The following is a 22,771-nucleotide window of genomic DNA, read 5'->3' on the forward strand; positions in this document are numbered from 1 at the left end:
TGTCTTCATCCAGATCGTCACCGCAGTATTTTTATATTTTAAATTTCACAAATTTCCGCCATTTTACAGTTTTTTACAATATCACCGTCTTATCCCTGTTTTTCTTATTTGTTTCTATACTCATTATGTTTCTTTTAACTTTTCTGTAGGCTGTAGGCAGCATATCACGTTGCCGCCAGCCCGCCATCCCCCTCCGGGGGGGGGATTGAAATCCAATAAAGATATATAATTTTCCGTTTTGCTGACGCAAGTTGTAACCCTCTGCCGATAGAAGTCTCCGAACTGTAGCCTGTAATATGGCTGTGTGTAACGTAGGTATGTCGATGAGTTAGAGGAAGAGAAGGAGATTAGCGTTTAACGTCCCGTCGACAACGATATCACTGGAGACGGAGTACAAGCTAGGATCAGGGAGGGATGGGGAGGGAAATCAGCAGTGCCCTTCCAAAGGAACCGTTCTGGCATTTGCCTGAAGCGATTTTAGGGAAATCACGGAAAACCTAATTCAGGATGGCCGGACGCGGGTTGGAACCGTCGTCATCCGCATGCGAGTCCAGTCTGCACCACTCGCTCGGTGGTGAGTGAGAAACAGGGTGCTCTAATGAAGTATTTAACCGCATAGAACGTGCCGAAGATTTCGTCCACACGTAGAGTACCCTCTCTTTCATCATGACAATGCCAGACCACACACGAGCTCTGCAACATCTGCACCAACCCGTGTCGACTGTCATTGATAGGTTCAAAAGAGAACGCGCAAATGAAGACAGCCAAAAGTTAGTAGAGATTTGTGCGTCTGTAAAAAGATCTATGCGCGAAGCACACAACTACCACCGACTTCCTTAGCAAAAGAACCTGCCTAGAGCCGAGAAAATTCTGGTCCTATGTAAAATCGCTAAGTGGGGCTAAAGCTTCCATCCAGTCACTCGTTGATGTGTCTGGTGTGTCAATAGAAGATGGCAAAACGAAATCCGAAGTTTTAAATTTCGCGTTTAAAAACTCGTTCATGCAGGAGAATCGTACAAGCATACCGTCGTTTGATCATCGCACTGAGTCCCGTACAGACGACATAGTTATTCCCTAACATAGAGAAACAACAGACAGAGTTGAAAACAAATGAGTCACCAGGTCTGGATTAAATCCCAACTAGGAGTTACGGAGTAATAGTTCAGCGCTGGGCCCTTACTTAGCTCGCCTTTATAGCAAATCTATCGTCCAGCGCAAAGTCCAAAGCGACTGGAAAAAAGCGCAAGTGGCTTCTGTATAGAAGAAAGGTAAAAGAACGATCCACAAAATTACAGACCAATATCCTTACATCTGCTTGCTACAGGATTCTTGAACATATTCTAAGTTCAGATACAATAAATGTCCTTGAGAATTAAAAGCTTAAGTCCACGAATCAGTAGGGTTTCAGAAAGAATCGCTCATTCGAAACTCAACTTGCTCTCACTTCACATGATATACTGCGAACTATGAACGAAGGGTAACAGGCAGATTCCACATTTCCAAATTTCCGAAAAGCATTTGACACGGTGCCTTCAGCTGTATAATGGAATAACGACATTGATAATTTATGTAGGACCGGGACTCAAACCCGTATTTCTCTCTTGCCGTGAGCTGTCGGCTTAACTACTTCGGCTATCCTAGCACGCTTCACGGTCAGACCCAGTCTTCCATATCTCGTCGTCCATGTGTCCTCCATACTGTACCGACCCGGCCCTATCAGATTCATCACTGCAAATCACTCGTTTCCAGTCATGGCGATGAAGCGTACTCAGATAATCGAAGTTGTTACGGCGACCGCTCGCTAAAGGCGGGAAATCCGGGTTCGAGTTCCGGCCTTGCACAAATTTTCAATGTCGTTCTGTCTGTATTCGCAACTGCGAATACATGTCATGTATTTCATAACAGCCGTAGTCACCACAGTGCCTGTTCCTTAGGACATACGTGCACTGCAAAATCGTATTTACTGGCTAATGCCTCATTACGTAGGGGTGTCCGGATAATGTCTATCAGATAGAGTAGCAACTGACAGTGAAATTTTCCAGAGTGAAATTACTCGAACAGTGTACACAGGGTCTTACGAAAGGATGCCGATAAGCATCGAGGGATTGTTTCGGCTGTCTTTAGGAAGAAATTGAAGATGAAAACTCATTTTTAGAAACGTCGTCCCACGACGCCATAGATCGAAGAACATTTAGGCCTGCCTCTAGGCCAGCAAATGTGAGCTGCTACGGCGACGCTGTGCTTAGCACTGTCCAAAGAGTTGTCAGGCGGAGACACCGTCGGCATCTAATTTCCTGAATGTTGTAAGGCCCACTGCGTCAGTATAAAACGGCACAAGGGATGGCTTCGCAGGAGACGTTGGCCCGTATAGCTTCAATGCTATATAGCGTCGTCGGATGACATTTCTGGACATGCTTTTCACTCCTCAGTTTGTTCCTCAAGACATCTTTTTAAAACTCGGAAGTTCGTTGGTATTGTTTTGTTGTATATTTTTGTGACATGTCGCTGCTTTGTGCACACGAAGATTTTATCTAACCCAGACATCATTTGGTCAGCAGTACGGCGCGTTTTTTGTGTGATTTTGTTGATGTCGAAAAGAGGAACCTCGTAAATAAGAGAGAAACACATTGTAGAATCTCCAGGTTTTTTGCTGTGGGAACGATCGGTTATGAATTCAGATAAATTCTGGGCTATTACGCCAAATTGTATGCTGATTTACTATGTCCGAATGACCACCGATTATGAGACAGCATTCGGGCACAGTATTTTAACAAGATGCGGTTGCCCATTAATGTCAATGTGTCCATAAGCTGGTTGTACTTTGTTGATGTCCTCTATCCATTACTTTGTAAAATCACTCCGTCGGTCGTTGATAAGAGTGTATCCGCTTAGTCGTCGCCACAGATCTATACTTCTCCTGTTCTTACAATATGCAACCTCACTTCGGATGTTTATAATGCTATTACCTTAGTAGTCAAAACTATACACAGTGTATCGCATCAACTAGAAAAGAGTAGAAGCCACGAGCTGAAATTTTCTCACCATCTGTTAGAGGAAGACAGACTTCTCAGAGAATTACTTGGATGTAACATCTAAATTTCGACTACCGATACTTTCTCAGCTGTTGAACGATTGGAATGAACAATTCTAATCAAAGTTTCAGCTAGTAACTTAGCATCCTCAAATGAGGAGATGTGTATGACTGAGCCTAGCTGCAGGGCGCCTTACGTATCTTATAAAAATTGATATTCAACAGTGCAAATTTGACAGACATCAGGGTGTGCAGAATTCTCAGCTCGCTGCCTAGCACCAGCAGTACTCGTGCATTGTAAACTCCAGACTCACAGTCTACTAGAAGTCGGATACTGTGATCTGATACCTTTAATAGCTCTTAGGGGAGGCAATCTTCTTACCCGGAGGTTTCACGAACTTGCTAACTACGAAAGCAGTGGGCACTTCTAGGGGGTTAACCAGAACTCCACCGACAAACTTTCAGAGGTTGTTTAAGGATATTTTCTAAGTATTTTGGTGCAAGGGAACCACGATCTCCGGCGGCTTGCTGCACAGTAATAAATTAATTGTGCTTTGTTCGGTTTGTTACCGCAGTCACACTTGTTTCTGCGAAAATACCTTCATAACAGTGAAGAAACCTTTAATATGCAATAAACAAAACGTACGACGCACAACAAAGAGTAATGCATCAACCGTCATACGAAACATGCACATTTTATCACAGTGTGTTCAGTTCCATCTGTCAATACACAGTACAGCACAGTAGTGTTTTTTTACAGGTACTGTTACACATTTCGGCTACTACGACCACGGCAGAGTGCACAGCGACGTACCATCGACTGTCTTACACATGCCAGAATTCCAGTAGTTTGGCGTACTAGTTTCGTGGCTGCGATAATGTTAGCAACCTGGTCCATGCTAGTGTCGACCAGATTCTCATAAACTACTCTCTTCACATGGCCCCAGAAGAAGAAGTCCATTGGTGTCATGACTGATGACCGAGCTGACCAAGGAACGGGACAACCGCGACCAATCATTGTCGTCCAAACTACACTTCAGTGTGGTTTCTAACTGCGAGTGCAAAATGTGCGAGCGCCCCATCATGTTGAAGCCACTGTTGTGCACTGTTTTCAGTGCAACATAGATATGACGCTAAATGAGCCAAGAAACTAAACGAAATGCAACAAATCTGTAGCGATCCGCCGGAGACCGTGGGTCCTTTATGCCACAATACTCAGAAGGTATCCATGACCAACCTCTGAAAGTTTGTCGGTGGAGTTCTGGTTCATCCTGTATCAGATATGACGCCAGCATCTGGAAAAGTGGTTTATTCAAACAGTGCTGCGGAACGCTTTATACCTTGGGGCGTAATGAATTTGTTAGTAATCTTAAGCTTGTTGACAGTTTGTAACTTTCAACCAGCTTAACGTCACTATCACAATTTTTAGGAAAAAAGAGAAACGTAAGTTTACATGGAGTGCTAGGGGTTCTTGATCTTCAGTAGACATGTAATCCCAAACGACAGGACATGTAATCAAGTTAAAGACATACACGTACAACGAGTAGGCGATATCGTTTCTGATCACTATTTAGTCATCACAACAGTTACGATGATAATTGAGTGGAAGAAACATAGACCAAGAAGACAAAGCTTGAGGATGTCTTTAAGGTATACCTTTTGAAATAAGAAAGTATTAGATTTTATCATAGTCGGATAGAGACTAGACATTCCCACTGTTCGGGATATAGACAAAGAATGGGAAAATATTAAAGAACGCATAGAAAGAGCGGCATATGAGGCGTGAGAAAAGGGGAAGTTAAGGAAAAAGAATCGATTAAGGGCTTAGAATGAAAATATCACAAAGGACGTTGAAGGAAAAAATAGAGCCTACGAAAACGCCGACAGACTAAAACATCAAAAAGTTAAGAGGGTACAAGTAAAACTGGAGCTATGGCAGGCAGATAATAAGTCTAGCACACTAAGAGTCATGGGATCATTTTATAACTAAAGAAGAACTCGATATACATCGGTTGCAAGCTTTTGTCCGTAAACTAATGAAACCCTTAAACAGAACGGAGAAAGATGCTGCACAACAAATATAATTAGCGAAGATCAGTGGAAAGAATTTTATAAAAAAAATGTGCAAACAGAAGATCAAGAATTGAAGGATGAGGAGGGTATTACATCACACAGCACTACGGTGGATTCGATTACAGCAGGAGAACTGCAAGTATTTTTAAAAAGTATGAAAAACAGGAAAGTATTTGGACCAGATGGTGTTAATATGGAACTTTTAAAATATTCTGTCCCTTTTCTGCTTTTATTTTATTATAATTATTTAATGAACATTGGCATTGGTATAAAATCCCAGAAGCGATATAAATTTGTAAAAAGATCAAAGAAACAGTTGTGAAAGTTATAAAGAAACTAGCTTAATGGCCGCTCCTTCGCTCACGTAGACTGTATGGCCTGCAGAGATTTTTTTATTTATTTAATCAAATTTTTCGTTGATCACGAATTGCAACACCTTCTAAGCCTTTCACGCTAATTAAGGTCATATAAACGGGGTCTTTTCCGAATGTACTTTCGACAAAAAGCGAGTCTGGTAGCTGGAGTCCAAAGGTTTTGTTAATCATGCCTTTTGGGTTCTTGTGGAGACATTTCTAGAACAACTTTTATCCCCCAACAATTATTTCTACGTATCTAACCGAGAAGTGAAATACCAATTTTCATAAATTTAGCTTTAAAAATTTTAAGGCAACGAAATATTTTCTTAAAAATGTTCATCCCCTATTGCACGCTCTTAGGAACTGAATTTCCAGACACACTGAAACACGTATTTTTTTAATTTCTAACCGAGAAGTCAAATACTAATTGTCATACATGTAGCCATAAAAATTCCTTAGTATTTCTTCAGTGATTATTTATTTTCAAAGAAACTTTCATCCATTATTTTAGCTCCTTAGTGGTTGAATTTCCATGAACTCTGAAATACGTATTTTTTATTTTCTGACTGAGAAACTAAATACTAGGTTTCGTAGTTCCAGCTTCAAAAGTCCCTTAATAGCGATATACTTTCAAGAAGCATTTCATTCCCTATTCCACCTCCTTAGGAGTGGAATTTCGGACAATCCCTTTTTAAACGATGCCTAGAGCAGAAGAGCCACACCCTCTCCAAACTTAGTTTCTATTCTTAGCGATTTGGCCAGGGCGACGATAACTTAGTGAGTCAGTCTGGCCCTATTTCACTCCCTTAAGGACTGAATTTCGGAAAACAGTGACATGCGTATGTTTTCTTTCTAACAGAGAAGCGAAATACAAATTTTCATAGATTTAGCTTCAAAAATTCTTGCAGATTGAAATATTTCCATAAAAACTTTCATCCCCATTTCACCCCGATAGAGGTTGAATTTCCATGAACTCTGAAATACGTATTTTTTATTTTCTGACTGAGAAACTAAATACCAGGTTTCGTAGTTCCAGCTTCAAAAGTCCCTTAATAGCGATATACTTTCAAGAAGCATTTCATTCCCTATTCCACCTCCTTAGGAGTGGAATTTCGGACAATCCCTTTTTAAACGATGCCTAGAGCAGAAGAGCCACACCCTCTCCAAACTTAGTTTCTATTCTTAGCGATTTGGCCAGGGCGACGATAACTTAGTGGGTCAGTCTGACCCTATTTCACTCCCTTAAGGACTGAATTTCGGAAAACAGTGACATGCATATGTTTTCTTTCTAACAGAGAAGCGAAATACAAATTTTCATAGATTTAGCTTCAAAAATTCTTGCAGATTGAAATATTTCCATAAAAACTTTCATCCCCATTTCACCCCGATAGAGGTTGAATTTCCAAAGACAGTGAAACACGTATTTTTTATTGCTCACTGGGAAGCCAAATTTAAATTTTGATAAATTTAGCTTCGAAAATGCTTTCATAATAAAATATTTTCATAAAAAATCTCATCCACTATTTCACCTCCATAGAAGTTCAATTTCCAGAAACAATGGAACGCGTGTTTTTTATTTGCAACCGAGAAGTCAAATACCAATGTTCATTCATGTAGCTTTAAAAAAACTTCACAAGTTCTTTAATAATGATATATTTTCAAAAAAACTTTCATTCACTATTTCACCCACATAGTGTTCAATTTCCAAGAATATTGAAACCCATATTTCTTTATTTTTGACCGAGAAACCAAATACCAATTTTCGTTGGTCTAGCTTCAAAATTACCTTAATAGCGACATTTTTCAAAAAAAAGTCTTCATCCCCTGTGTCACCCCCTCAGGGCTGGAATTTCGAAAAATTCCTTCTTAAACGACGCCTAGAGTATAAGATCAACACCATCTCAAAATTTCAAATTTCTATCCTTAGCGGTTTGGGCTGAGCAATGATGCGACAGACTGTCATTGAGGACATTGACTTTTATACATAGAGATTAGCCTTCTAAACTAAGCCAATCCAATATTTGGAAAAATAATCAATAATCGTTTAAGTACCATGACAGAGACTCTCATATTAGAAGAACGAAGTGGATTCCGAAAAAGTCCGTTTGTGCAGCGATAATATATTTACTGCACAAATAATTTAAAGGACGAGAATTCAGGTTAGAGATACATATAGCTTTAATTGACTTCGAAAAACCTTTTGACGATGTGAACAGAAAGGTACTATGGGACATAATGATTAAGGCTGGATATCGTACACATCTTACTGAAAGCATAAAAAGCCTATACATGGACACAAAAATCATAATAAAATTTTGTATTAATGAAGCTGAAGAAATTACTAGCAATAAGGGACTCAAGAAAACGCTGTAGCTTGTCACCAGCCTTATTTAATGCATAGCGTAGATTAACGATACGATTAAGAACTGGACACAGAAAGTAAATCCGGGTATACATATTAATAGAAATAAATATGTTAATATTCTTATGTATGTAGATGATGGTGCGATTTGGAAGAAAGTGAAGATGACCTAGAAAAAGCAATGTTAAATTACATCAGTTAGGGAAAAGTGAGTATAAGAGATTATAAACTTCAAATATCAAGAAAGAAAACTAAAATCATGGATTATCATGGAAAATAACCCATTCGCTCAAAAATAATGATAGATGATACACCTCTTGAGCAAGTCTGAACTTTCATTTTTTAGAACGCTACGTAAGCTATGACATGTATAGTTGTAGCTGGGGAAACAGGGCACGGGACACTGCCTACGGCCGTCTTTGATGTTTCATGGATGTTAATAGAATGTCCATTCCAGACATGGCAAGTAGTTTGTCATCTTAATTTTGGTGGAATATTACCTACGTATTACATTAACGTCTTTATGTTAGGAAATTCTCCCTTTTGCCATGCCCGTTATTACACACATTTACATCAGTTAAGAGATGTTCGTACTCTAAGAAGAAGCACTTCGTCGCAGTGACAGAATGCTAAGCTGTGACACGACACACAGAAACGCCTAACTTGGTATGATATTGCTTAGTGCGCTTGCTACAGTCCGTATGGTCAGAGGTCTTGATTCTTACTGCGTGTTGTTCGCATTACACAGTATTCCAGTCATAGGGGAGTTGAATGCCACAGAGGAAACACTTGGATGGTAACTAGACGTGGCCCGATCGTTGGCGAATTACAGAGCGGCCACAGTTTGCGTGAGGATTGCCACGAGATTAGTGTCGCCTGTAGCGCCATTTCCTAAGGAAGGAAACATTCAAAAGCAATAACACCGTTATCTCGCAATAAGTACCGAACACGTTGTGTCTGCTAACCCCGTATGTCATTCATAATTCGCCCCACTATATATCGTCGACTTGGAGAAGTTGCTCTATATGTTCAGCGACCGCCATAGGTATTCCCATCGCACAAAGCCACCGGGTGATTCGATGATCGCCGTATGTTGCCATCCGTAAGTGACTGCAGGAACATGTTGTTGCATTCACGTTTGTCGGCGACCTTTTGCTTAGCCCGGAGAGTGAGAGCTGCCATACGTTCTTCTGCCACACCTATGGCACCTGTTTCTACCATATCGATATCGTGCAAAGGTAGCTATACAACTGCGCCGGTGTTTTGCTCTTAGGGGGCATAATGTCAGCAGTGCCTACGTCGCTGCATATGTACTCTATAAATACTCTTAAAACTGTGGTCTTCAGGGATGGTATCTTATAAACATCTGCATGGCTCTTCCTTGGTCCTGGGTTTCCGTTTGATAAACGGTAATGCCCCACCACACATGGCAGGCCAGCTGGGCGAGTACCTGTGACAGACGTACATTACGCGACTAGAGTGCTAGTTACTACACGGACTTGAATCATACTAAACATTCAGGCAATGCTCTTAGATGGAGGACTGTAATCCTAACACCGCCACAACAGACCATTGCCAACCCCCTGAAGGATATTCCCCATCGCGCCAACTGATACATACAACTGTTTGACACTCCAACCTAATGGACAACAGCCAAGTACCTCGGGGTGATATTTGATTGACAGGTGGCCTTGAAGCAGTATATAATTGAAGTATGGAAGAAGACCTCTCAAATCCTGGGAGCATTCTATCCACTACTTAATGAAAAGCCATATTTCTCCATTGGATGTGGTCTGCTGATTTAGAGGACCTGAATCTAGCATTTGGCGTACTGTTGTAGCCTCTCTGGGGTACAACAACACTCAGTTGCTCGAGAAGTTACAGCAGCTTGAAAATAGTGTACTGTTACGCATGTTGTAATTACCAAGAAACTCCCCAGTCGACTATCTACACCAAGCGACTCGGGAAGAACCAGTGATTACACGATTCCTGGAATACACCATGAAACTTTAAAATAAAGCTAGGGTCTACCATAACCACTTAATCCCCCTTTTTGACTGTGGGACAAAGGAACAGGCGGCTACAAGCAACGATTGTACCTACTGGATCGGCAGTAAGACTACGATGAGAAGGCAACCACGTCTTTAAAAATCCACTTGTTACCAAGACCGAATTTAAAACCACGAATCGTCTGCAGCTCGTGGTCGTGCGGTAGCGTTCTCGCTTCCCGCACCCGGGTTCCCGGGTTCGATTCCCGGCGGATTCAGGGATTTTCTCTGCCTCGTGATGACTGGGTGTTGTGTGATGTCCTTAGGTTAGTTAGGTTTAAGTAGTTCTAAGTTCTAGGGGACTGATAACCATAGATGTTAAGTCCCATAGTGCTCAGAGCCAATTGAACCATTTGAAGGAAAACCACGAATCTCATTATAACAACCGCTTAGACGAATCAGGGGATATCCAAAACGTAATAAACTACATCAAACCACTAAAAGGATGCAATCGTTTGAGAGAAGACAACTCCGTTCCGCAAGTACTCGGCCAGCAGTGAGAGGCGTTAACACAGGCCACGCTCGAAGACTTGTCCCACAGTATGGGGCACCAGTTATTGCACACAAATCCATCATTGTTCGTGCTGAAGTTTTGTATCTTACCGTCCGAGGGACGCCATTCACGACAAGTGACACCCTCGGCCCTCGGTCGCTTTTTCGGAAAACCTTGTGTCCGCATCACTATCTTACGCGTCAGAATGGTACTAGTAAATTTTTTACTGCATCGAAGATCGAGTGTGGACATGAGTGTCGTATTCCGAAAGTATAATAAGTATTATATAGCACTCAAACTAGCATTCATTTTACAATTCTCAAGACGCTAACTGCGTTTCAACCACAGGCTATTGTGTATCGCACACGCCGTTTGCCAAATTCAGAACACTAAACTACTTGATTGGGTGAAAACTTTTCTTTAACTGTCTTCTTAATGTTCAATATGGGTTATTCAACTTCCCCTTAATCAGACAGAGATAATTCGAATTCGCATCTTTTTTAATTTACGAATCTGTGAAGTTTTACTAGGGGTTCGATTGCAGCAAACTCTTAAGGTTCAGAGATGTAAACTGCGAGATATCGGAATTCGTAAAAGACAGTTAAGTGTTATTGCATTCTGTGATACTCATGTGTGTCCGGTATGCTGGAATGGGCTACTGCCCAATAATTATTTCTGGCTGGCAGCACTCGACGCTATCAGCTTCTGTGAAAATGCGGACATCATTTCGCACCTGCTTTCGTTTAGCTATCTAATGTATTTAATACGCACTTAACAAACAATGGCTCACGGTCGAGCCAAGACTGTGAATCACATTGTGCAATAAAGACAACACAATATCTTTTGTCACAATTTAGAGTGTAAACATAAAGTGTATTAAACAAATGTCCAATATTTTGAGACAAGAAAAAATGTCCAGTAAACATGGGCTCTAACATGCATACCTCAAGAGCTATGAGCACTTTTTCATCTTTGATGCTGCGAAACATACTTCTTATACTGCAAGCTCTTTGCTTTGTTTTTTGTTTTCTGTTTTAGGAGCAGATAGGATGGACCAAAACGAGAAAAAAGAATGTCCAGCAAACACGGACTCTCCTCAGTAGGTCTCAGTTGTCTTCCTCCTGTCCAACAGCAAATCAGTGATTTTGCACTATAGTCAGTACTTTCCCAACTTTCCTCGTAATCTTCTGTTTCCCTTTGTTTCCTTCTTTCTTTCTTTCTTCTTTCCTTCCTTCCTTCCGTCCCCCCCGAAAGCGGAGTGGTCAGCGTGACGGATTGTCGTCCTATGGGCCCGGGTTCGATTCCTAGCTGGGTCGGGGATTTTCTCCGCTCAGCGACTGGGTGTTGTGTTGTCTTCATCATCATTTCATCCCCATCCGGCGCGCAGGTCGCCCACTGTGGCGTCCAATGTAATAAGACCTGCACCAAGGCGGCCGGACCTGCCCTGTAAGGGGCCTCCCGGCCAATGATGCCAAACGCTCATTTCCATTTTTCCTTCCTTTCTTCATTTCGTCTCAATTGCTTTTTCTTTCATTATCCCTCCTACTAATTTCCCTAATATTTACCGCTCTCCAATGGTATTATTAACATCTTCTCCAGATTTTATTGTGTCAGTGCTGCTGCCATGAATTTCTGTTAATGTGTCATTACTACTATTTGTAAGAAACGCTCCATTATGAGGAATAAACTTATCACAGCGTTAATTGAACGTATATCATTTAACCATAATCTTTGCCATAACTGTTTCCATTACCATTATTATTATCATCATCATCGTCATCTTCCACTGTGCTCATTGGGATGGTAACTAAGGAATGAATAGACACTGCACTAGCATTCACCAAGACAACGGCTCAGATCTCCGTCCGGCCACGCAGATCTATGTTTTCCGTGGTTTCCCGAAATCGAACAATGCAAATACAGAGACGGTTACTTTGAAAATGATACTTCTCTGTCCTCCCCCAATGCTAGAACGATTTCCGTGCGTAATGACCGCGCTATAGTCTTCTTCATCGTAAAGTGAATCTCTAAAGATATTTAGTTAGATATATTAGGGGGCCGGGAAGTCCTAACCTTACAATGTAAAATAAATATGCGTGTACAACGTGTAAGTGAAAATTCTGCTTCAAGTAACTGTTTTAATACTGTATCCGAATATATGCAGCGACTCTACACTTGAGTGGCCGTAGTAAATTCAGTTAAGGCCCTTCAGAGTTAGCCACTTAGCAGCGCTTCTTACAAGGGAGCCTTCCCATCGCACCCCCCTCAGATTTAGTTGTAAGTTGGCACAGTGGATAGGCCTTGACAAACTGAACACAAATCAATCGAGAAAACAGGAAGAAGTTGTGTGGAACTACGAAAAAAATAAACAAAATATACAAACTGAGTAGTCCATGAGGCACATAGGCAACATCAAGGATACTGTAAGCTCAGGAGCGCCGTTGGCCTGTGGTTAGCGTGAGCAGCTGCGGAACGAGAGGTCCTTGGTTCAATTCTTCCCTCGAGTGAAAAGTTTAATTTTTTCTTTTCAGACAATTATCAAAGTTCAGGCACTCACACATAATCAACTTCGCTCTCCAAAATTCCAGGACATGTTCAGATTTGCTTGGACATATGCAGGATTTGACGGTCTACACACGGAAATATTTGAAAACTTTAAAACCTTGTTTTCACAGAGCACAGGGAAAACTGTGCGACTGTGAAACTGTTGCATTCATTTGTTGCAGTTTATACGACAAACTCTTATGTTTTCATCACTTTTTTGGGAGTGATTATCACATCCACAAGAAAACCTAAATCGGGCAAGGCAGAAGAATCTTTTTACCCATTCGCCAAGTGCGCAAGTTAGGTGGGTAGGCAACATATTCCTGTCATGTGACGCACATGCCGTCACCAGTGTCGTATAGAATATATCAGACGTGTTTTCCTGTGGAGGAATCGGTTGACCTATGACCGTGCGATCAAATGTTTTCGGTTCCCATTGGAGAGGCACGTCCTTTCGTCTACTAATCGCACCTTTTTTGCGGTGCGGTCGCAAAACACAGACACTAAACTTATTACAGTGAACAGAGACGTCAATGAACGAACGGACACATCATACCTTTGCGAAAATAAACTTTTCACTCGAGGGAAGACTTAAACGCCGGCCGAAGTGGCCGTGCGGTTAAAGGCGCTGCAGTCTGGAACCGCAAGACCGCTACGGTCGCAGGTTCGAATCCTGCCTCGGGCATGGTTGTTTGTGATGTCCTTAGGTTAGTTAGGTTTAACTAGTTCTAAGTTCTAGGGGACTAATGACCTTAGCAGTTGAGTCCCATAGTGCTCAGAGCCATTTGAACTTAAACCAAGGACCTCCCATTCCACAGCTGCTCACGCTAACCACGGGACCACGGCGCTCCTGAGCTCATACTATCCTTGATGTTGCATATCTTGCGTATGGACTACTCAGTTTGTATATTTTGCTTATCTTTTTCATAGTTCCACACAACTTCTTCCTGTTTTCTCGATTGACCTGTGTTCAGTTTTTCAAGGCCTATCCATTGTGCCAACTTATAACTAAATCTGAGGGGGGTGCGATGGGGAGGTTCCCTTGTTAGCAGCGCCGTCGATGGCGAACGCTGTAGGTATACGAGTGGTTTCACACGCAGCCACAGCCATTGAACGGTAGTAATGCTCGCCGTCCTGGTGGTCTGCTTCGCCTCAAGTGACGATCGCAAAAATTGGCTCCACCCGCGACTAGGCAAGCAACGTAATGGTAACGTTCAGACTGCGCCAAAACAGCGCCACTACGTCAAACACGCTAGTGCAGCGTTGCTAACGCACGTGCCCCTATCGCAGTAGCTGCTGCAAAAAGGAACTGTCTGGTTTGCACTGTAGTGGGCAATGGCGTTGGATATGGGAACAGACGGACCAAGCATGAGCACAGAAATCATACCATTGTAAATGATAAGTGGCCTGCCATATGGGACGATTACAGCAACGAGATCGCAAAGAAGAATGCATGGTAATCCGCCATAGGGAAATTCCAACTAATTTCACTAGCATACCCACAACGGCTGAAAATTTAATCGGTAAATGTTCATTTTCATCAAATATCAACAATATACGAGATATTGTAGTAGCTAAAATACTTTACCAATTAGGTACATGAAAAGTTGTATTTCAAGCAGACATCTAAACTGCATGTTAATCCTGATTTCAAATTTGACATATATTTAAGTCATTTCAATGCCCCTTTATTCATGAAGTAATCAGCAAATGCTTTTCGGATATATTTAGTAGTGTTTACAGGTAGAGGGTTGGGTACTGGAATCTCATCCTCTAAGCCAGCAACACAAAGCGTGTCCTCAAACGTATACCCAACTCTTTCCCTGATGAAAATACGCAGAAGGCAGCAAGGTTTTACTGCAGTTCCTGGCAATTCTTGATGAACATTTAGTGATACATCCTGCACTTATTCCTCAGTATTTTACGCATGTTGAGCAGCGTCACTAACATGTGCTCGCAGCCCCACTAACGTGCGTTTGGCCGCGCGGGGTAGCGGCGAGATCTGAGGCGCCTTATCACGGTCCGTGCGGCTTACCCCCGTCGGAGGTTCGAGTCCTCCCATCGGGCATGGGTGTGTCTGTTGTCCATGGCGTAAGTTAGATTAAGTAGTGTGTAGGCTTAGGGACGGATGACCTCAGTAGTTTGGTCCAATAAGACCTTACCACAAATTTCCACGCGCGTTTGGAGCCTCACTTGCGCTCGGTAGCAGGCCGCTAACGTCAGCGAAAGCCCTGCTTTCGAACCACTATGCAGCGCTGAGAAGTGGCCCCGTGTGAAGCCGGCCTTAATTGAAACTTTTGTTAACAGAGCGGTACCTAGCTTAATTTCCATTGTTTGGTTTTGGCACATAGTACTCTCACGAATCCTGTTGATGCGCATCCCCTTGCTGTCCCATTATGAAGTGTGTTAACTTCCTAGCTTCTGATGGCGGCTGCAACTACAACAGGGCACCTTTAGCTCATTTCACATTTGTCTGGCAGCCCTCTGTACGGCACCGTGTACACGACCACGTTATGTCTGGAATGAAGTTGTAGGGGTGCACATTCAACAGCTGCCACAACGTGAATATAACTTGATGTTTTTGGCATGAGTAAGACAATTAAAAAGCAAAATTTACAATTTTGTTCCACCTAATGACACAAAGAGAAAATGTGTGCAACAGCTAAAGGATAAGAATTTGACATGCATTTCGTGATTTAGGCCATAAATGACATTCACGTCTGTGAAATAAATTGGCGCTTGATAGACAATAAAGTAACAAAATATTTCATGTTCACTCTGCTCAGTGACATTTCGTTACAGACAACGTTTATGTGTATATACAGTGTATACACTTTTATTGTGCTTCAAACCCAAAGGTACCACACTGAAAATAACAAATATGGAGAAAGTGTCGAGAGGAGACATATAGGCATGTTATTACTAGAACTTACAGTGAGGAAATTACTTTTGTTTAACTTCATATCGTTTGAAGGATTTAGTGACATTCGCCTTGTTGGTTGTGCCACACCATACTCGAATGCTATTGTCTGGACGAATGATTAGTTGGTACCAGCGTTATTAGATAATACCTTCATGAGACTTGTAATAAAGCTAAACAGTATACCAGTTCTATACAAAGTTCTCCATCATGTGTAAAGGTGAAGTCGTCCTCAACTCGCACATTGGTTTGAACTCCGCAGTGCTTTGCTATGGAGGGTCCTATTGGAGGTAATATATGTCCTTAAATTCCTACAACCCTTAAAATTACTTAATGGGAGCTTCGAATCAGGATGAATCTTGGCATTCTTCAGATTAAATAATTACTTCCATAGAAAAGAAAAAAAGCGATACATGGCACAAAATATTCTTAAACCTGATGGAGAGCGAATCCTAGACCTTTGGATTTGTTGTTTAGCACTTACCCACTTAGCCAGCGAATCACGCTTTCATAAGCTATACTACAAAGCAAAATAAGAAATGATATACACCTGAATCATTTTTGTTGTTCTCGCCAAAAATAGTTCGCAGTTTATCGCAGTCAACCACCCATGCACGCCAAAGACTAACCATATATCTTTTTCATTATTTTACATACTATTTTACAGCTTCAGGAAAACTACACTCCTGGAAATGGAAAAAAGAACACATTGACACCGGTGTGTCAGACCCACCATACTTGCTCCGGACACTGCGAGAGGGCTGTACAAACAATGATCACACGCACGGCACAGCGGACACACCAGGAACCGCGGTGTTGGCCGTCGAATGGCGCTAGCTGCGCAGCATTTGTGCACCGCCGCCGTCAGTGTCAGCCAGTTTGCCGTGGCATACGGAGCTCCATCGCAGTCTTTAACACTGGTAGCATGCCGCGACAGCGTGGACGTGAACCGTATGTCCAGTTGACGGACTTTGAGCGAGGGCGTATAGTGGGCATGCGGGAGGCCGGGTGGACGTACCGCCGAATTGCTCAACACGTGGAGCGTGAGGTCTCCACAGTACATCGATGTTGTCGCCAGTGGTCGGCGGAAGGTGCACGTGCCCGTCGACCTGGGACCGGACCGCAGCGACGCACGGATGCACGCCAAGACCGTAGGATCCTACGCAGTGCCGTAGGGGACCGCACCGCCACTTCCCAGCAAATTAGGGACACTGTTGCTCCTGGGGTATCGGCGAGGACCATTCGCAACCGTCTCCATGAAGCTGGGATACGGTCCCGCACACCGTTAGGCCGTCTTCCGCTCACGCCCCAACATCGTGCAGCCCGCCTCCACTGGTGTCGCGACAGGCGTGACTGGAGGGACGAATGGAGACGTGTCGTCTTCAGCGATGAGAGTCGCTTCTGTCTTGGTGCCAATGATGGTCGTATGCGTGTTTGGCGCCGTGCAGGTGAGCGCCACAATCAGGACTGCATACGACCGAGGCACACAGGGCCAACACCCGGCATCATGGTGTGGGGAGCGATCTCCTACACTGGCCGTACACCACTGGTGATCGTCGAGGGGACACTGAATAGTGCACGGTACATCCAAACCGTCATCGAACCCATCGTTCTACCATTCCTAGACCGGCAAGGGAACTTGCTGTTCCAACAGGACAATGCACGTCCGCATGTATCCCGTGCCACCCAACGTGCTCTAGAAGGTGTAAGTCAACTACCCTGGCCAGCAAGATCTCCGGATCTGTCCCCCATTGAGCATGTTTGGGACTGGATGAAGCGTCGTCTCACGCGGTCTGCACGTCCAGCACGAACGCTGGTCCAACTGAGGCGCCAGGTGGAAATGGCATGGCAAGCAGTTCCACAGGACTACATCCAGCATCTCTACGATCGTCTCCATGGGAGAATAGCAGCCTGCATTGCTGCTAAAGGTGGATATACACTGTACTAGTGCCGACATTGTGCATGCTCTGTTGCCTGTGTCTATGTGCCTGTGGTTCTGTCAGTGTGATCATGTGATGTATCTGACCCCAGGAATGTTTCAATAAAGTTTCCCCTTCCTGGGACAATGAATTCACGGTGTTCTTATTTCAATTTCCAGGAGTGTATTTTACAATCAAAGATATAATAATTCTTAAGTGGTGCAACCAACTTAATTTTAAAAAATGCACTGCTTGAGAAGCTAAGATGAAATACTGAAACGAAACAAACAAAATCTCGTTATACGAATTAAGTTCTTTATTGCCATGGACAGTCTCTGTTCAACATCTGCACGATCCGGATACTTAAGAAACATACAGCTTCCATAATATGACCCTGGATTTCTTTCATTCTACCTAATGTGTTAATTATCTCCGTGTTCTGTAGATCATTTGCACGGCTTTTATCGAAATGATGTGGAACGAGGCAGTATACCGAATAGCATGTATCATATGTTTCTGAATATGGTTATACGTTGCATATTTACTGGATAGTAAATAGAACAGTCGCCTAAATTTAATAATAACGAAAATATTAGTTTTTAATATTACTCACGTAACTAGCAGTAATATTCTTAAATTAATTTTTTCACTGTACATGCAATCAGTTTTTAACGAGAATTCGTCTAGGGAATGGGAGTTGCCAAGCGGAAAAAAAATTTGAGCTAGATTTAACATTTGCTTTACTACTTGTCAGTCGTTTGATGTGCTTGTGTGTTACTGACCTGTATCAATGGTCGAGATAAGTAACTGAAGCCTGGGCAGTGTACTCGACTCGAAGGCAGTCGTTTCGAGCACTGATGGGGGAAGAAATCTTCATCGCAAGTATTTGGACGGGAAGAGGGGATATATGATGTCTTCCTGACTTAATGCCAGTGTCTTGGGTTCAGTTCCAACCAAGGGAACGTTAAGCTCGACGATCACCTTGGTGTTATTTGAGAGGCGTAGTCTATGAGCCGGCACCGTCTCCCTTCCATGCATCGATAAATCACAGTACTACACTACACTGTAAAAGCTCTCATCACTGTTACCTACACGACACAGTAGATACGTAACACTTCGTAAAATGTCGGAACAGAGGGGAACCACCTCCTCTATGACATTGCCCATCACGGCACTACGTATTAATACATCTGTTTTCAGCACTCATTTCCTCATCGCGGGACTGATTTAGACTTTTTAATGTGTCGTTGGGTGTAGGAAATTTACTGAATATCAGTAGATGTGATGGTTGAAGGAAGTGATCCGGTGAGGTGAAAAACCTTATTAACTCTAACGTTGTGTGTTTGATGGAGTAATTCCTGCAGGGGAATATAATTAGTGCGTTGGGGTCTATTTCCAACACCCTGCGATGGATCTTACATGTTTCATTTAGGACAATACCAACCTTGCTGGCTTGAAGAACGAGTATGTGCCAATGGGACAGGAATATTCTCCAGCCAAGTGACAGACTCATAGAGCTGCTGGCCGTACTTTTGGAGAATTTGCATCTCTCGCCATCTAATTTACGAAGCAGATAATAGCGTGATGAGAACTTTTTCTTGTTGTTAGTGCAGCGGTTTCGAAATGTTAGGGAGCGGTCCAGCATTACACCCAAATATTTAGGTTTATCGAATTGTTCAAATTCTTTTCCATTTCACTTGACTCCTATCTTCTGTGGTGTTTCGCAGTTTTTCGAATTAGAAGCACATGTCTGGGTTTTCAATGGACTTAATTTGAGATCTCACTCCCATCAAAATCCTTCTGTGTGTAGCGGCGCGTCATCTTACAAATTACTTAAATTCTTCCACAGAATAAAATTTGAAGTAGTTAACCTAATTCTAATCAGAGAGCCTTTATTACAAAAATAGCTTTAATTTCACTTGTATTCGGCATTATATGGTCCAATGTAGCACTGTAGGTCATCGGTTGCCTCTAGATTGTATAAGAAAAGTTATATAAACAATTCAACATAGGACTGGAGCGTAGCTTCGATTAATTTTATTCTTTCATTTAGAAGCCAAACACGTCCCAAAAGGACTGAATATGCAATATAGTGAAAATGTAAATGTCGCATGGCACTGCTGGCTGGAACATTCCACTGGGTGGGTTTAGCCGCTTGTGTGGAAGGGTGTTCTTCCTCCGCGCTCACTGACCCCTTTCCTTCAGATATGTGAGGCTTGTGTCGTATGGCTTTTTTTTTAGAATGTTGGTGAGTGTAATGGATGCGTTTATAGTGTAGCATCATATTTATGTTACAGAAAGGTGACAAGCAAGAAAGATGGAGACATCCAGTGTCAAAACCTAGGCTACTCCTCTCGAATAGCTCCAAAGGGGCTGCCGGATCAAATGTGACACACACTCTTACTTCACGAGACCCTGCCGAAGCGTTGGAGTTTAATCCAGGATCTTGGCGCAGAGACTGGTGATGGAGAACTGTACACCACCTACTCTCTTCCCTTTGCAGTGAAAACTGCGTCCACCACCAGTATTCAAACTGGCTTACCTCCTAGTCGGGCGCCACCGCACAGTACAGCGTTAGAGATATCGGGAACGGAGGCGCGTATGCAATATAGTGAACTGTTGGAATGAAACGGATTTCATGCCATCAGGCGTCTCCTTTCTGTACATTGCCACTGCTTAGTAACGTTCTTGCTATGAAATAAATTCAAAACGCTAGTAAATGATCTTATCGTATTTCGCACATTTTCCAGCAGGGATAAATTCTACCCCTGAACATGAAACGTTAGTTGCTACATTAATTGTATTATTTGTTTTCTTTTCAGATCGCTCCTGAGGAAAACCTGCGAAAAAGTTACGCCCTCTCCTTGCAGGTAAGTGAAGTAGTTGTCATCACACCACGGTATCAAACAGCGTGTGTAAAAGTATAATTCATGTGTTACACACTAGATCTTACCCGAGAGAATGATTATTTAATTATTTATAACGATACACTCCTTAACTGAATGGTAACTTAAGGTCTAAAGTCACTGAATATATTACACATTATCGTTTAATAGGAATTTCCTTTTGTCCTGCATGATGTATACATGCAAACGAACGGAATGGAGAGAGTTAACTAAGTTGCTCGTTTATTTATTTATAAAACAAACTGTATCCTATACAGGTTGAGTCTTAAATGAGAAAAAATAATTCCAAGGGTTATATGCTGGCACACGTAATGAGTCAGGAACCGTTATTATTACTTTTTCCTTCTGGACTTACTGTTTACAAGTTTGAGAAACAGTGTTACCCTTTCAACGAGTCACTGCAGCACTTCAGGATCTGGATATGACATTGTTCCACATATGTATCGTACGACTCACGTGAATCCTTGTTTAGCCGGCCGGAGTGGCCGTGCCGTTCTAGGCGCTACAGTCTGGAACCGCGTGGCCACTACGGTCGCAGGTTCGAGTCCTGCCTCGGGCATGGATGTGTGTGATGTCCTTAGGTTAGTTAGGTTTAAGTAATTCTAAGTTCTAGGGGACTGATGACCACAGCAGTTAAGTCCCATAGTACTCAGAGCCATTTGAACCATTTGAATCCTTGTTTGTATCAGTCGACGCTTGAAAGATAAGGGAGCAAGATGCAAGCAGTCTCATAACAACTTGTGAACCGCTCGTTGAAATCATGTGCAGTCTAGAGTCACTGTAAGCTTTAGTTGTAAACCGAAAGAGCGACCGATGGTTGGAGGAAGAATATGGCATGTATGTCCTAAACAGCGGTATCACTCTAGCTGATACCCGCCACGCCAACTGACGCTTCGCAGTTTTACTACCATGGAAACTTCCACAAACTGGGAATATACGGGCATGCATCTCATCTAAGGGCTGGTAAACGGATGAACAAAACTTGCAACGCAACTGTATCAAGAATGAAGTCCCATCAGGTGCTACGCATCAGCAAACACATTTTAGTCAGTGGTCACATTTCTGCCATTTCTAGGATTTAGTGGTCAGGAACTTACAATGCGGATAACGAGGAGAATTTTTTGCAAGCTTTTGTCGAGAACCAGCAGTACATTAGCAGAGTGAAAAAGCTGCATTGTGCAAGTACTACACAGATATTATTTCAGCATAGCCTGGACTTCTACAACTTATAAGTCATACGATGCCTATTTTACGGGCGTGGGTTTTAATTAATTATCATAATCCACATCAGCGAACAGAATAAAACCTTTCCAACTCGGGAGTACTAAGGTACGAACAAAAGTAAAGTGTCAATATATGGTGCGGTATTATCGACAATTATTTAATAGCGTCACATGAGGTACATCCAAGACTGACGGGTCTCTTGGATGCTCCTTAACCACAACCAGAATTTTTGGAAGAAAGTTAAGCTATAGTACGATAATGTGTTTCATGCATGATGCTGCCCTCACTCACTTCTTCGAAATAGAATGGTTGTGGAGATCCTGTGGTTTGGTCAGCTACGTAGGGACTTCAGAAAATAAATTATACATGTCGTTTCACGCTAAGACCACTGCGCAACAAGAGTGGCGCATTGTCAGAAGAGTGTGAAATGGCAAGGAAACTGGAAACGTACTCCAGAAACGAAGTACGCGGGACTATACTAGTCATGTGTGCAAAACGTCTAAATTTCACTCAGATTCAACGTGAAATCCTGGCTGTATATGGACTAAATGCAGTGTCTCATTCAACCATAGCGAAATTGGCTAACAGTTTGACCCAGACCGTACAGATGTGGGAGGTAATGATTGGGTGGAATGGCCATCGACATGGACCACAGACGACAATGTCCTGGCAATAGAGGAACTGATCCACGGCAATCACAGAGTGATGAGGACGTTCACACAGCGGTTCTCGAGTACTAAGTGAACATAGCTGTGATGGATCGCTCAGTAAATCCATATCGCGGAGAGTCGGTTTGCTGTGCACACCACGGCCGTCAATTTGAAAATTTTTTATGAAATGCCATTGCAGTTTCTACCTTATTTTCGATTTTTACGTTTGTATTGCATTCAGACTT

The 22,771-nt window shown here is 42.6% G+C and overlaps 1 protein-coding gene across 5 annotated transcripts in view; it reads left to right on the forward strand.

The window, feature by feature from the left end:
• LOC124555769 (cAMP-regulated phosphoprotein 21) overlaps window positions 1–22,771 on the forward strand; it is a 989,726-nt gene that overhangs the window by 240,303 nt on the left and 726,652 nt on the right. For all 5 annotated transcript variants that reach the window (XM_047129817.1, XM_047129815.1, XM_047129818.1 and 2 more), the window contains exon 3: window positions 20,569–20,616. The gene's annotated coding sequence lies outside the window, so the exon portion shown is untranslated. The remainder of the gene's footprint in view (window positions 1–20,568; window positions 20,617–22,771) is intronic.

Source organism: Schistocerca americana, chromosome X (genome assembly GCF_021461395.2).
Source record: "Schistocerca americana isolate TAMUIC-IGC-003095 chromosome X, iqSchAmer2.1, whole genome shotgun sequence".
In the NCBI taxonomy this organism is placed as follows: domain Eukaryota; kingdom Metazoa; phylum Arthropoda; class Insecta; order Orthoptera; family Acrididae; genus Schistocerca; species Schistocerca americana.